The sequence below is a fragment of the Chiloscyllium plagiosum genome, unplaced genomic scaffold, assembly GCF_037043375.1.
Source record: "Chiloscyllium plagiosum isolate Xiang-an unplaced genomic scaffold, Cpla_swu_hap1 HiC_scaffold_38, whole genome shotgun sequence".
In the NCBI taxonomy this organism is placed as follows: Eukaryota; Metazoa; Chordata; class Chondrichthyes; order Orectolobiformes; family Hemiscylliidae; genus Chiloscyllium; species Chiloscyllium plagiosum.
In genome coordinates, this window is record NW_028270176.1 from 57,224,651 (window position 1) to 57,237,769 (window position 13,119).

A 13,119-nucleotide genomic window follows, 5' to 3' on the forward strand; every position below is an offset into this window, starting at 1 on the left:
GTGGCTCTGAGACTCAGAAGGGAAAGGGGGAGAGGAGGAGAGCGCTAGTTATAGGGGACTCTCTAGTTAGAGGGACGGACAGGCGGTTCTGTGGACATGGGCGAGACTCACGGATGGTTTGTTGCCTCCCGGGTGCTAGGGTCCGAGACGTCTCAGACCGTGTCTTCAGAATCCTTAAGGGGGAGGGTGTGAAGCCAGAAGTCGTGGTGCACATTGGCACCAACGACATAGGTAGGAAGAGGGGCGGGGAGGTCATTCAAGAGCTCAAGGAGTTAGGCTGGAAGCTAAAAGCTAGGACAGACAGAGTCGTCATCTCTGGGTTGTTGCCGGTGCCACGTGACAGTGAGGCAAAGAATAGGGAGAGAGTGCAGTTGAACACGTGGCTGCAAGGCTGGTGTAGGAGGGAGGGCTTCAGATATTTGGACAATTGGACTGCATTCTGGGGAAGGTGGGACCTGTACAAACAGGACGGGTTGCACCTGAACCAGAAGGGCACCAATATCCTGGGGGGTAGGTTTGCTAGCACTCTTCGGGGGGAGTTTAAACTAATTTGGCAGGGGGATGGGATCCGGACTTGTAGTCCAGCAAGTAGGTTAGCTGTTTGTCAGGATGCCCAAGACTGTAGGGGGGCTGTGGAGAAGGTAGCACTGACAGGGACTACTAGCGGACACAGAGATGGGCTCAAGTGCGTATACTTCAACGCAAGGAGTATCAGAAATAAGGTGGGTGAACTTAAGGCGTGGATCGGTACCTGGGACTACGATGTTGTGGCCATCACGGAAACGTGGATAGAAGAGGGACAGGAATGGTTGTTGGAGGTTCCTGGTTACAGGTGTTTCAGTAAGATTAGGGAGGGTGGGAAAAAAGGAGGGGGGGTGGCATTGCTAATTAGAAATGGTATAACGGCTGCAGAAAGGAAGTTTGAGGGGGATCTGCCTCTGGAGGTAGTATGGGCTGAAGTCAGAAATAGGAAAGGTGCAGTCACCTTGTTGGGTGTTTACGATAGGCCCCCCAATAGCAGCAGAGATGTGGAGAAACAGATTGGGAAACAGATTTTGGAAAGGTGCAGAAGCCACAGGGTCGTAGTCATGGGCGACTTCAACTTCCCAAATATTGATTGGAAGCTCTTTCGATCAAGTAGATTGGATGGGGCGGTGTTTGTGCAGTGTGTCCAGGAAGCTTTTCTAACGCAGTATGTAGATTGTCCAACCAGAGGGGAGGCCATATTGGATTTGGTACTCGGTAATGAACCGGGACAAGTGGTGGGCTTGTTAGTGGGTGAACATTTTGGTGATGGTGACCACAATTCTGTGACTTTCACCTTGGTTATGGAGAGAGATAGGTGCGCACAACAAGGTAGATTTTATAATTGGGGGAAGGGAAATTACGATGCTGTAAGGCAGGATTTGAGGAGCATACGTTGGGAGCATAGGCTGTCAGGGAAGGATGTGGTGGAAATGTGGAACTTTTTCAAAGAGCAGATACGACGTGTCCATGATATGTATGTACCTATCAGGCAGGAAAGAAATGGTCGTGTGAGAGAGCCTTGGTTGACGAGAGAGGTTGAATGTCTGGTAAAGAGGAAGAAGGAGGCTTACATAAGGTTGAGGAAACAGGATTCAGACAGAGCAGTGGAGGGATACAGGATAGCCAGAAGGGACCTGAAGAAAGGGATTAGGAGAGCTAAGAGAGGGCATGAAAAATCGTTGGCGGATAGGATCAAGGATAACCCCAAGGCATTTTATGCGTATGTGAGAAACCAGAGAATGACGAGAATGAGGGTAGGTCCGATCAAGGACAGTAGTGGGAGACTGTGTATTGAGTCGGAAGAGATAGGAGAGGTCTTGAATGAGTACTTCTCTTCAGTATTTACGAACGAGAGGGACCGTATTGTAGAAGAGGAGAGTGTGAAATGGACTGGTAAGCTAGAAGAGATACCTGTTAGAAAGGAAGATGTGTTGGACATTTTGAACAACTTGAGGATAGACAAGTCCCCCGGGCCTGACGGGATATATCCTAGGATTATGTGGGAAGCAAGAGAGGAAATTGCAGTACCGTTGGCAATGATCTTCTCGTCTTCACTGGCAAAGGGGGTGGTACCAGGGGACTGGAGAGTAGCGAATGTTGTGCCCCTGTTCAAAAAAGGGAATAAGGATAACCCCGGGAATTACAGGCCTGTTAGTCTTACTTCTGTAGTAGGCAAAGTAATGGAAAGGGTACTGAGGGATAGGATTTATGAGTATCTGGAAAGACACTGCTTGATTAGGGACAGCCAGCACGGATTTGTGAAGGGTAGGTCTTGCCTTACAAGTCTTATTGAATTCTTCGAGGAGGTGACCAAGCATGTGGATGAGGGAAGAGCAGTGGATGTAGTGTACATGGATTTCAGTAAGGCATTTGATAAGGTTCCCCATGGTAGGCTTATGCGGAAAGTCAGGAGGCATGGGATAGAAGGAAATTTGGCCAATTGGATAGAAAACTGGCTAACCGGTCGAAGGCAGAGAGTGGTGGTAGATGGTAAATACTCAGCCTGGAGCCCAGTTACAAGTGGAGTTCCGCAGGGATCAGTTCTGGGTCCTCTGCTGTTTGTAATTTTTATTAATGACTTAGATGAGGGAGTCGAAGGGTGGGTCAGTAAATTTGCAGATGATACGAAGATAGGTGGAGTTGTGGACAGTGAGGAGGGCTGTTGTCGGCTGCAGAGGGACTTAGATATGATGCAGAGCTGGGCTGAGGAGTGGCAGATGGAGTTCAACCCTGCCAAGTGTGAGGTTGTCCATTTTGGAAGAACAAATAAGAATGCGGAATACAGGGTTAATGGTAGGGTTCTTAGTCAGGTGGAGGAACAGAGGGATCTTGGGGTCTATGTACATAGATCTTTGAAGGTTGCCACTCAGGTGGATAGAGTTTGTAAGAAGGCCTATGGAGTATTATCGTTCATTAGCAGAGGGATTGAATTCAAGAGTCGTGAAGTGATGTTGCAGCTGTACAGGACTTTGGTTAGGCCACAGTTGGAGTACTGTGTGCAGTTCTGGTCGCCTCACTATAGGAAAGATGTGGAAGCTTTGGAGAGGGTGCAGAGAAGATTTACCAGGATGTTGCCTGGAATGGAGAGGAAGTCGTACGAGGATAGGTTGAGAGTTCTCGGCCTTTTCTCGTTGGAACGGCGAAGGATGAGGGGTGACTTGATAGAGGTTTATAAGATGATCAGAGGAATAGATAGAGTAGACAGTCAGAAACTTTTTCCCCAGGTACAGCAGAGTGTTACAAGGGGACATAAACTTAAGGTGAAGGGTGGAAGGTATAGGGGAGATGTCAGGGGTGGGTTCTTTACCCAGAGAGTGGTGGGGGCATGGAATGCGCTGCCCGTGGGAGTGGTGGAGTCGGAATCATTGGCGACCTTTAAGCGGCATTTGGATAGGTACATGGATGGGTACTTAATCTAGGTTAGAAGTTCGGCACAACATCGTGGGCCGAAGGGCCTGTTCTGTGTTGTATTGTTCTATGTTCTATGTTCTATGTTCTATGTGAAGTGCCGAATGACTGGAGGCTCGCTAATGTAGTTCCTTTGTTTAAGAAGGGCAGCAGGGATAGGCCAGGTAATTACAGAGCAGATAGTCTGATAACAGGCGGAGGGAAATTATTGGAAACAATTCTGAGGATGAATCAACACTTACAAAGGTAAGGATCATCTCAGCTCAATCCTCACGGATTTGGGAGAGGAAGATACTGTCTGAGAAATTCAGTGGAGTTTTTTGAAATGATGTCTAAAAGTATTGATGAGGGCAGTGCAGATGTTACATGGAATTGAATAAGGCCTTTGACAAGTTCACACATGGCAGGCTGGTCCAAATGTAAAGAGCCATTGGGTTCCAAGGCAAGTTGGTAAATTGGATCCACAATTGGTGGACAGACTGCTTCGTGTTTGAAATTCCTTCACCAGTGGGTGTACCACAGGGATCTGTGCAGGAATCATTGCTGTTTATTATGTGCATTAACAACTCGGATGTGAAAACAGAATGAACCATTAGTAGGCTCGCAAATGACATGAAAGGTGAGGTTTTGTCCACAGTGCGGCGGTTGATCTCAGTCTGCAGTTCAATGTCTTTCAGATGATAATTTGAGCAGGGTTTAGTAGTGATCGAAGTGAGATAATACCCTGTGGGAGGAATGATAAGCGACGGACAGACATAATGAACGGTAGGTCCTTGTGGAGTATTGAGGAACACAGGGACCTTGGTGGACAAGTCCATAGATCCCTGAAGGTATCAGCACAGGGAGACAGGGTGGGGAATGGACCTGACCTGGGGGTGGGATGAGCACCAACATTCTGGTGGGGCAAATTACCGGAGCGGCTTGAGAGTGTATAAACTAGTCTGGCAGGGTGTTGGACCTTAAACTGTCATAAAGACAGAAAGAAGATTGAGCCTGGTACACAAGTTAAAGAGAGGAATTTCAACAGACAAGGCAGGCAAGAACAAAGCAGGGAATAGGGAACAACTGATGATTAACCTGCATTTATTTCAATGCAAGGGGGCTTACAGCTAAGGAAGATGAACGCGGGGATGGATGGGAATATGGGACTGGGAGATTATAGTTATCATTGTGCTACTATCTGTGTGGAATATGCACATTCTCCCCGTGTCTGCGTGGGTTTCCTCCGGGTGCTCTGGTTTCCTCCCACAGTCACAAAGATGTGCAGTTTAGGTGAATTGGCCGTGCTAAATTGCCTGTAGTGTTAGGTGAAGATGTAAATGTAAGGGAATGGGTCTGGGTGGGTTGCTCTTCAGTGTAGACTTTTTGGACCAAAGAGCCTGTTTCCACACTGTAAGTAATCTAATCTAATCAAATCATTACAGAAACACTGCTGAGGGAGGGACAGGACCAACAAATCATTGTTTCAAGATAGAGAGACCACAGGAAGCATAGAAGGGTTGACAAGAGAGGAAGGACACGCGGTGGTGGGTTTTGAGTGCATGAAACATCACAGCAATACTTAGAGAGGACATTCCTATGGGATCGGCTACTGTGTTAGTGGAACTGTGAAATAAGAATGGGTCATCACTTTGATACGAGTGTACGGACCCTGAATAACCTGTGGCAGACTGAGGAACAAATATGTCGGGAGATCTCCTGTCTGTATCTGACATATGTTTACTTCTTTTTCTGAACTAAAACCTCAAATTTTCTAATCATCCAGCATTCCCTACACCTTACCAGCCTTTCCTTTCACCCTAACAGGAATACTGTATACTGTCTCTGGACTGCCGTTATCTCATTTTGGAAGGCTTCCCAATTTCCAATGGTAAAGGTTTCATTCTCTCAAAATGGAAACTCCCCAATTACTGCATCTCGTGGAATTGCCAATTGAAAATAATGAAAAAAATTAAAGAACATTCCAAACAAACGCTTTGATGTGATGAGCTCTGATCACTCACTTAGATATACACGGAGAGTGCTTTCTACCTGAGCAGCACCAGGTCAGTGTCAGGCACACAGACAGAATAGGCAAATAGATTCACATCTGAGCTCACATCTACCAGCCTGGCAATCTGAAGCTGTGCACAGCCATTATGATAAATATCTGCAGAAATAGGACAGCGAGATCAGCCCAATAGTCCGATCAAAAAGAATCAGTCATTCAAATTGTAATATCCTTCAGGTTCCACAACCCATTCTCGGTCCCATCCTGCAGGCTCTATGAATCCCGCTCCCTCTAGCCTCAAGCAGGATCCACGTCCCTTCCTACATTTGTACCATCCTCCAGGTTCTGCGGCCCTTCCTACCTCCGTAACATGACCCAGACTCTACAACCCTTCCTTCCTCTGCAATGTTCCCCAGAGGGGACTGGTGGGTGATGGGGGTTACAGAGACAGTGAATGAGATCAGGATGAGACGGTATTGCAGATATTAGGAATACTGCTGTGGTTAAAAAAAAGAAGAGGCTTCAGGACTTTTGAGGGTTGATGCTAATAAAGGAGGTTACAGAACGAAGGAGGATTGTCGGGACATGAAGAGGTTTCACTGTTTACGAGAGTTGTAGGGATCAGAGGAAGTTACCAAGATAGGGAGGGTTTAAGATTGCAGGATTCCACAGACAACCTTTACAGGGTGAAAGGCAGGATTCTTGACAGTGTGGAGGAACAGAAGAATCTTGATGTCAACGTCCATAGATCCCTCAATGTTATCACTCAAGGTGATTGCCTTGTTCAGAAGGTGTTTGGTGTGTTGGCTTTCATTAGCAGGGGGATTGAGTTTAAGTTCCACGAAGTTATGCTGCAGCTGTATGGAGCCCTGGTTAGAGAACATTTGGTATATTGTGTTCAGTTCTGGTTGCCTCATTATCAGAAAGATGTGGAAGCTTTAGAGAGGGTGCAGAGGAGATTTATCAGGAGTGGAAATCTAATGAAGAAAAGTTGAGGGAATTAGGGCTTTTCTCATTGGAATGAAAAAGGATGAGAAATGACTTGATAGAAGTGAACAAGATGATTTGAGGCCTCGATAGAGAGGATAACCAGATACTTTTCCCATTGCAAAAATGGCTATAACGAGAGGACATAAATGGAAGATGATTGGAGAAAGTTTTACGGGAGATGTCAAAGGGTTTTTTTTTACACATAGAGTGGCAGATGCATGGAATGCACCGCCAACATTTGTAGTGGAGTCCAATACATTAGGGACATTTAAGCAACACTTAGATAGGCACATGGATGATAGTAAAATGTAAAGTCTGTAGTTTAGTTTAATCTGAGAGTCGGATAATAGGTCAGTGCAACGTCGAAGGCCGAAGGGCCTGCACTGTGCTGTACTGCTCTATATTCTAAATAAGGAGGCTTACAATGGCACAAAGAAGTTTCAAAAAGCTGGAGAGATGGGATATGAATGAAGACACACAAATAGGATGGATTGCTAGGATTGTCAGCAATAGTCTGATCTGGAGCAGACGACCCAGACTGGGAGGGGTGTGGGGACTGGAGGTGGTTTCACAGGGAGGGAGGACCATAGAGGCACCTGGTGTTACAGAAATGTAGAGAGCTGTAAGGTCTACAGGAGTTCATGGAGATGGGGAGGTGGGGAGGGATGCAGCAGTTACAGGCATAAGAATGTTAGTAGGATGGGGTGGTTTGCACAGACAAGAGTGTTTTATGTGCATGGAGCAGATTACAGAAATCTCGACGGTTTTATAGATTAGAAGAACAAACAGATATGTGGAGGAGAGTCGGGACTGAAGATTTTTATAGTTATTGAAAGGCTTAGGTTCTGCAGGTTATTTAGATAAAGAGGGTGTGGTGTCTTACAATTTTACCGGGAGATAAGGACATCCTTTTTGGTTGGAGACAGTTTCACAGATAAGGGAGCATTAGTAACGTCCTGCAGTTTGGTCAAAGTGGGAAAGATTAGATTAGATTAGATTAGATTTCTTACAGTGTGGAAACAGGCCCTTCGGCCCAACAAGTCCACACCGCCCCGCCGAAGCTCAACCCATCCATACCCCTACATTTACCCCTTACCTAACACTACGGGCAATTTAGCATAGCCAATTCACCTGACCCTGCACATCTTTGGACTGTGGGAGGAAACCGGAGCACCCGGAGGAAACCCACGCAGACACGGGGAGAATGTGCAAACTCCACACAGTCAGTCGCCTGAGTCGGGAATTGAACCTGGGTCTCTGGCGCTGTGAGGCAGCAGTGCTAACCACTGTGCCACCGTGCCGCTGGTGGATGGTAAAATTACCACACTTCTATCAGTTTGAACATAAATGTCACGTCAGAACTTACTGTGGAGAAACTCTGGGGAAGTCAGGGAAATAAACAGTGTTGTCTTCACAAGAGTCCACATTGGCGAACAGGAAGTGCTGAAAGTTTGTAGGGGAAGGTGACATTTACACAGATAGGGGTGTAAGAGATGGAGAAGGTTACGGAGATGAGTAGATGATGGACAGATTGGAAGACCTGACATTGACAGGATGGGTGATAGGCAAGGGAGGATGTTACACAGATAGTGAGTCTTTTCGGAACTGGATCAGATAGTCACAGGCATTGCAGTGAGTTCTACAGATCAGGAATGCTGCAGGGACGGGAGAGGATTGTACCGTCTCCACAGATTGATCATGTCTTTCGGACTGGAAGAAGATACGAATAGCTTAAACTCTATGTACGCTGTTTTCTTTTTCCCGAACAGAGCCACAATATCCCTCATCAGCCAGGGATCCCCGAACCTGCCAGATTTTCCCTTCACTCTAACAGGGACATACTGGCCCTGGATTCTTGAGATCACACTTTTAAAAGCTTCCCGTTTGCCAGTCATTACTTTCCCTTTAAACAGATGGTAGTAATAATGTAGAGGAGCCGGTGTTGGACTGGGGTGTACAAAGTTAAAAATCACACAACACCAGCTTACCATCCACCAGGTTTATCTGGAGGCACTAGGCTTTGGAGCGCTACTTCATCAGGTAGTTGTGGAGCACAATCATAAGGCTCAGAATTTATAGCAACATGATAGCAGTGTCATGGAATGTAATATCAAACACATTTAGTTTAAGCCTTTCATCTTTAAGGATGATCACCTGCGCTTCAAAAGCTAGTGCTTCAAAATAAATCTGTTGGACTATAAACTGGTGTTGTGTGATTTTTAATTCCCCCCAATCTACCTTTGCTCGATCCTGCCTAATGGCCCCAAATCTGGCCCTGCTCCAGTTTCACACCTTAATCTGTCAACCTGTCTGATCTTTTTCCATAACAATGTTAAAACGAAGACAGTTGTGGTCACTGGATCCAAAGGATAGGCCAGGTAATTACACAGCAGACAGTCTGACAGCAGGGGGCGGGAAATTATTGGGAACAATTCTGAGGGACAATTTGAAGCAATACCTGGAAAGACAGGAAACAATTAGGGATAGTCAGCACGGATTTGGTAAAGGAAGATCCTGTCTGATGAATTCAGCTGAGTTTTCTTTGAAATTGCGATTGAAAATGTTGATGAGGGCAGTGCAGATGTTGTGGGTTCCATGGAGTTCATAAGGCCTTTGACAAGGTCCCACATGGAAGGCTGGTCCAAAAGGGAAGAGCCACTAGGATCCAAGGCAAGTTGGCAAATTGGATCCAAAACTGGTGGAGGGTTGTTTCTGTGATGAGAAGTCTTTCACCATCGAATGTACCACAGGGATCTGTGCAGGCACCATCGCTGTTTATTATGTACAATAATGAGTTGGATGTGATAGCAGAAGATTTACAGATGACATGAAGGGTGAGGGTGTTGTCCACAGTGAGGGGGATGGTCTCAGGCTACAGTCTGAAGGTTGAGGTTGGGACTGAATTTCAAAGAGTAATTTCAATCGATAAGGCAGGCAAGAGCACAGCAGGCAATGAGGGAAAACCGATCAATACAACTGCACTTACTTTGATGTAAAAGGCCTGACAGATAAGGCAGATGAGTGCATGGCATGGATGGGAACATGGGACTGAAATATCACAGGTATTACAGAACAACAGCTGAGGGAGGGACAGGACCGGCAGCTCAATGTTCCAGAGACAGATGCTAGAGGAAGGACAGAATAGGAAGCAAAAGTGGAGTGAGAGTGGAGTTCTTAATTAGTGAAAAAAATCACTGCGGCACTTACAGAGGATATGCCTGGGGATCGCCCAGTGAAATTCTCTTAGTGGAACTGAGAAATAAGAATGAGTCATCACTTTGATATGACTGTATTACAGGCCCCCAGTAGTCAACGGGAAATAGAGCAGCAAATATATCAGGAGATCTCAAATATCTAAGAATAATAGGGTTGCAAAGGTCGGGAATTTTAACTTTCCATAACTAGACTGGGACTGCCATAATGTGTACAGCTTGGATAGGAGGAATTTGTTCAGTATGTTCAAGAAAACTGTCTCAGTCAATATGGAAATGGCCTGACTGCAGAAAGGGATAAAACCTGACCTCCCCTTGGGAAACAAAAGTAGGGAAAGGGACTGAGGTGTCTGTAGGGGAGCACTTTGGCAAAATTACCACACTTCTATCAGTTTGAACATAAATGTCACGTCAGAACTTACTGTGGAGAAACTCTGGGGAAGTCAGGGAAATAAACAGTGTTGTCTTCACAAGAGTCCACATTGGCGAACAGGAAGTGCTGAAGGTTTTAAAATGCATAAAAATTAGACAACTCTCTCGGAACTAATCAGGTGTATCCCATGACATTGGGGAGGGAGGTGGTTAGGGAAGAAATTGCGGGGTCCCTTAGAGAGATATTTCTATCAAAGACAGCTACAGGTAATGAGCTGGGAGTCTGGAGGGTCACTAATGTTGTGCCAGTATTTAAGAAAGGCGGCGAGTGGAAGCCAGGGACCTAAACACTAGTTAGCTTGATGTCAGTGGTGCGAATGTTGTTGGAAGCGATTCTGTGGGACAGGAGTTACATGCATTTGGAAAGGCAAGGATTGATTAGGGATAGTCAGCACAGCTTTGTGATTACGAAGTAGTGTCTCGCAAACTTGACTGAGTTTGTTGAAGAGGTGATTAACAAGATAGATGAAGACAGAGCAGTAGACACTGTCTATCCTGACTTCAGCAAGGCCTTAGGCAGGGTTTATCCTGGTGCATTGGTTAGTAAGGTTAGATCACATGGGATCAGGGAGAGCGAGACAAACGGACACAACATGGGCTTGACAGTAGGAGACAGAGGGTAGTGGGAGAGGGTTGTTGTGTGGACTGGAGGCTCTGACCAGCGGTGTGCCATAAGGATTGGTGCTGGGGCCACATGTGCATTATTTACATAAACGAGAATATAGGAATCATCGTTAGTAAACAAAATAAGTGTTACAGTGGGGAGTGAAGACAGTTACCGAAGAGGCTCTTGATCAACTGGACAAGTGGGTCAAGGAATGAAAGATGGATTTTAATTAATGGATTTTGTTAAGACAAAACCGGGACGACTAACACTGTTAATGGTAGGGCCCTGTTCAATACTGTCGAACAGACAGAGAGACCAAGGGGTGCAGTGACATTGTTCCTTCTAAGTGGCATCACAGGTGGACAGGGTGGTGAAAGCAGATTAGGTACACTTGCCCTCATGGGTCAGAGCATTGAGTTGGTACATAATGCTACGGCTGTACAAGACATTGCTGGGTCCCCAGTTGGAGTACTGTGTAGAATCCTGATTTTCCCGATTTAGGAAGCATTTTCTGAAACTGTACACAGAGCAAAGACTGACGAAGATGTTACTGATACTGGAGGGTTTGACTTACAAGGATAGGGTGGATAAGCTGGAAAGCACAACAGTGGGAATGAGATAGCTTTGGCAGATAAGGATAAGGAGAATGCAAGGAAATTCTACAGCATACAAGTACAAAAAAGCAAAGAGAGACAATAAGGCCCCTCAGGTGTGGAACCACAGGAGATGGGCGAGACCCTAAATGAATATTTCATGTCAGAACATACTGTGGACAAAGACTAGAAAACAAAGGAAAAGAAACAGTGATGTCTTGTAAACAGTCCCCATTACAGAAGAGGTGGTGCTGGATGTCTTAGAACACAAACGTAGAAAAAGCCCTAGGTCCTGAACAACTGTATCCCAGGCTTATGCCCGAAACGTCGATTCTCCTGTTCCTTGGATGCTGACTGACCTGCTGTACTTCACCAGCAACACATTTTCAGCTCTGATTCTCCAGCATCTGCAGACCTCACCTTCTCCTCGAAGATTTCAGCCTACTGCGAATCCTCTTACAAGGATGCCTTCCTTGAAGAAGCTCTCTTCCTCCCTCTACAAAGATTTCAGTGAGTCCCTCTCTCACTGCACACCCCAGGTCATCTCCTCTGCACAGAAGCTCTTCAAAATTCCTGATGAAGGGCTTATGCCTGAAACGTCGATTCTCCTGTTCCTTGGATGCTGACCTACCTGCTGTGCTTCACCAGCAACACATTTTCAAAACCATGAGGGGTACAGGTAAGGTGAATAGTGAAGGTCTCTACCCCAGGGTAGGGGAGTCCATAACTAGAGGGCAGAAATGTGAGGTGGGAGAGGGAAGACTTAAGAGTGATCAGAGGAGAACATTGTTCACAGAGAGCATGGTGCACAACTTGAATGGGCTGCCAGGGGAAGTGATGGAGAGAAGCACAATGACAACATGGAAAAGGCATTTGGGTGGATACATGGAGAGGAGAAGGTTTGAAGGGATACGGGCCAATTGCAGGGAAACGCGACTCGTTCAGGAACCGTGTTCAGCATCGACTAGTTGGATCAAAGCAAAGGTTCTGTTTCTGTGCTGCATGACTCTGCCATTGGAGGAGGAGACGACCGAGATAAGGCATGTTGTAGACACTGAAGCAAGTTACAGAGATAGGGATGGTAGGCTGGAATGCAGTACATTTCAAACATGTGGAGGGACGACAGAGAAGGGAGGAGGTTACAGGGTCAGGAACTGTTATAGGAGTTAAAAATTATTGAAGACACCAGTCCACGCGACATGCCATAGATACAATGTTGGAGAGGGAAATACAGAAGAGAAATCCCAGGCAGCATTCCCACCCTCTCTTGGGAAGCCTGCTTTCCCCTCTGTTATACTGATGCTCACTAAGACAGCACAGGCCTGGATTGACAACTATGACACTCCCGATACTGTCTCAGTACAACAAAACTTACAGCAGGGGTGGTGGTTGAGCCTGAGGTGTGTCTGTACTCTGCTCCCCCTCCAGCACTGTATCTATGTCATGTCTTGTTAGCCATTATATGGAGCCCTCTCATTGCTCTCTGCTCTGTGCACTGTGAGTGATCTTACCTCACTGCAGGATTTATTGAAGGATCCAGCTCTCCCTGCCCTTGGTCTCTCTGTCGGACCAACCATCTTCAATGTGGTGATGGACGAGACACCCAGCAGCTGTGAAGTCTGTTGAGTCAGGACCTTCCTGAGCACCTACAGGAGACAGACAAATAGACAGAATGGGAATTTATACTGATGTAGTGAGAGTTACACATGCCGAATGGTCCTGGAAAGTCCCAGACTGCGTCCCTGACCTGTGCTGCTGCGTCTCTCTGGAGTGGAGAATTCTGTTGACTCAGGATCTGGAGTAACTATAAGAGCGAGGGGCATTGACAGAGGCAGCAATTAGACCCACACAGTGAGGGAT

The 13,119-nt window shown here is 46.3% G+C and overlaps 1 long non-coding RNA gene across 1 annotated transcript in view; it reads right to left on the reverse strand.

Annotated features, from left to right (window-relative positions):
* The window catches only part of LOC148139521 (uncharacterized), a 48,648-nt gene extending 35,750 nt beyond the window's left edge, over positions 1-12,898 (reverse strand). The window contains exon 1 of the long non-coding RNA XR_015753671.1: positions 12,771-12,898. This is a non-coding gene — a long non-coding RNA (uncharacterized LOC148139521). The remainder of the gene's footprint in view (positions 1-12,770) is intronic.
* Between the last annotated feature and the right edge of the window lie 221 nt (positions 12,899-13,119).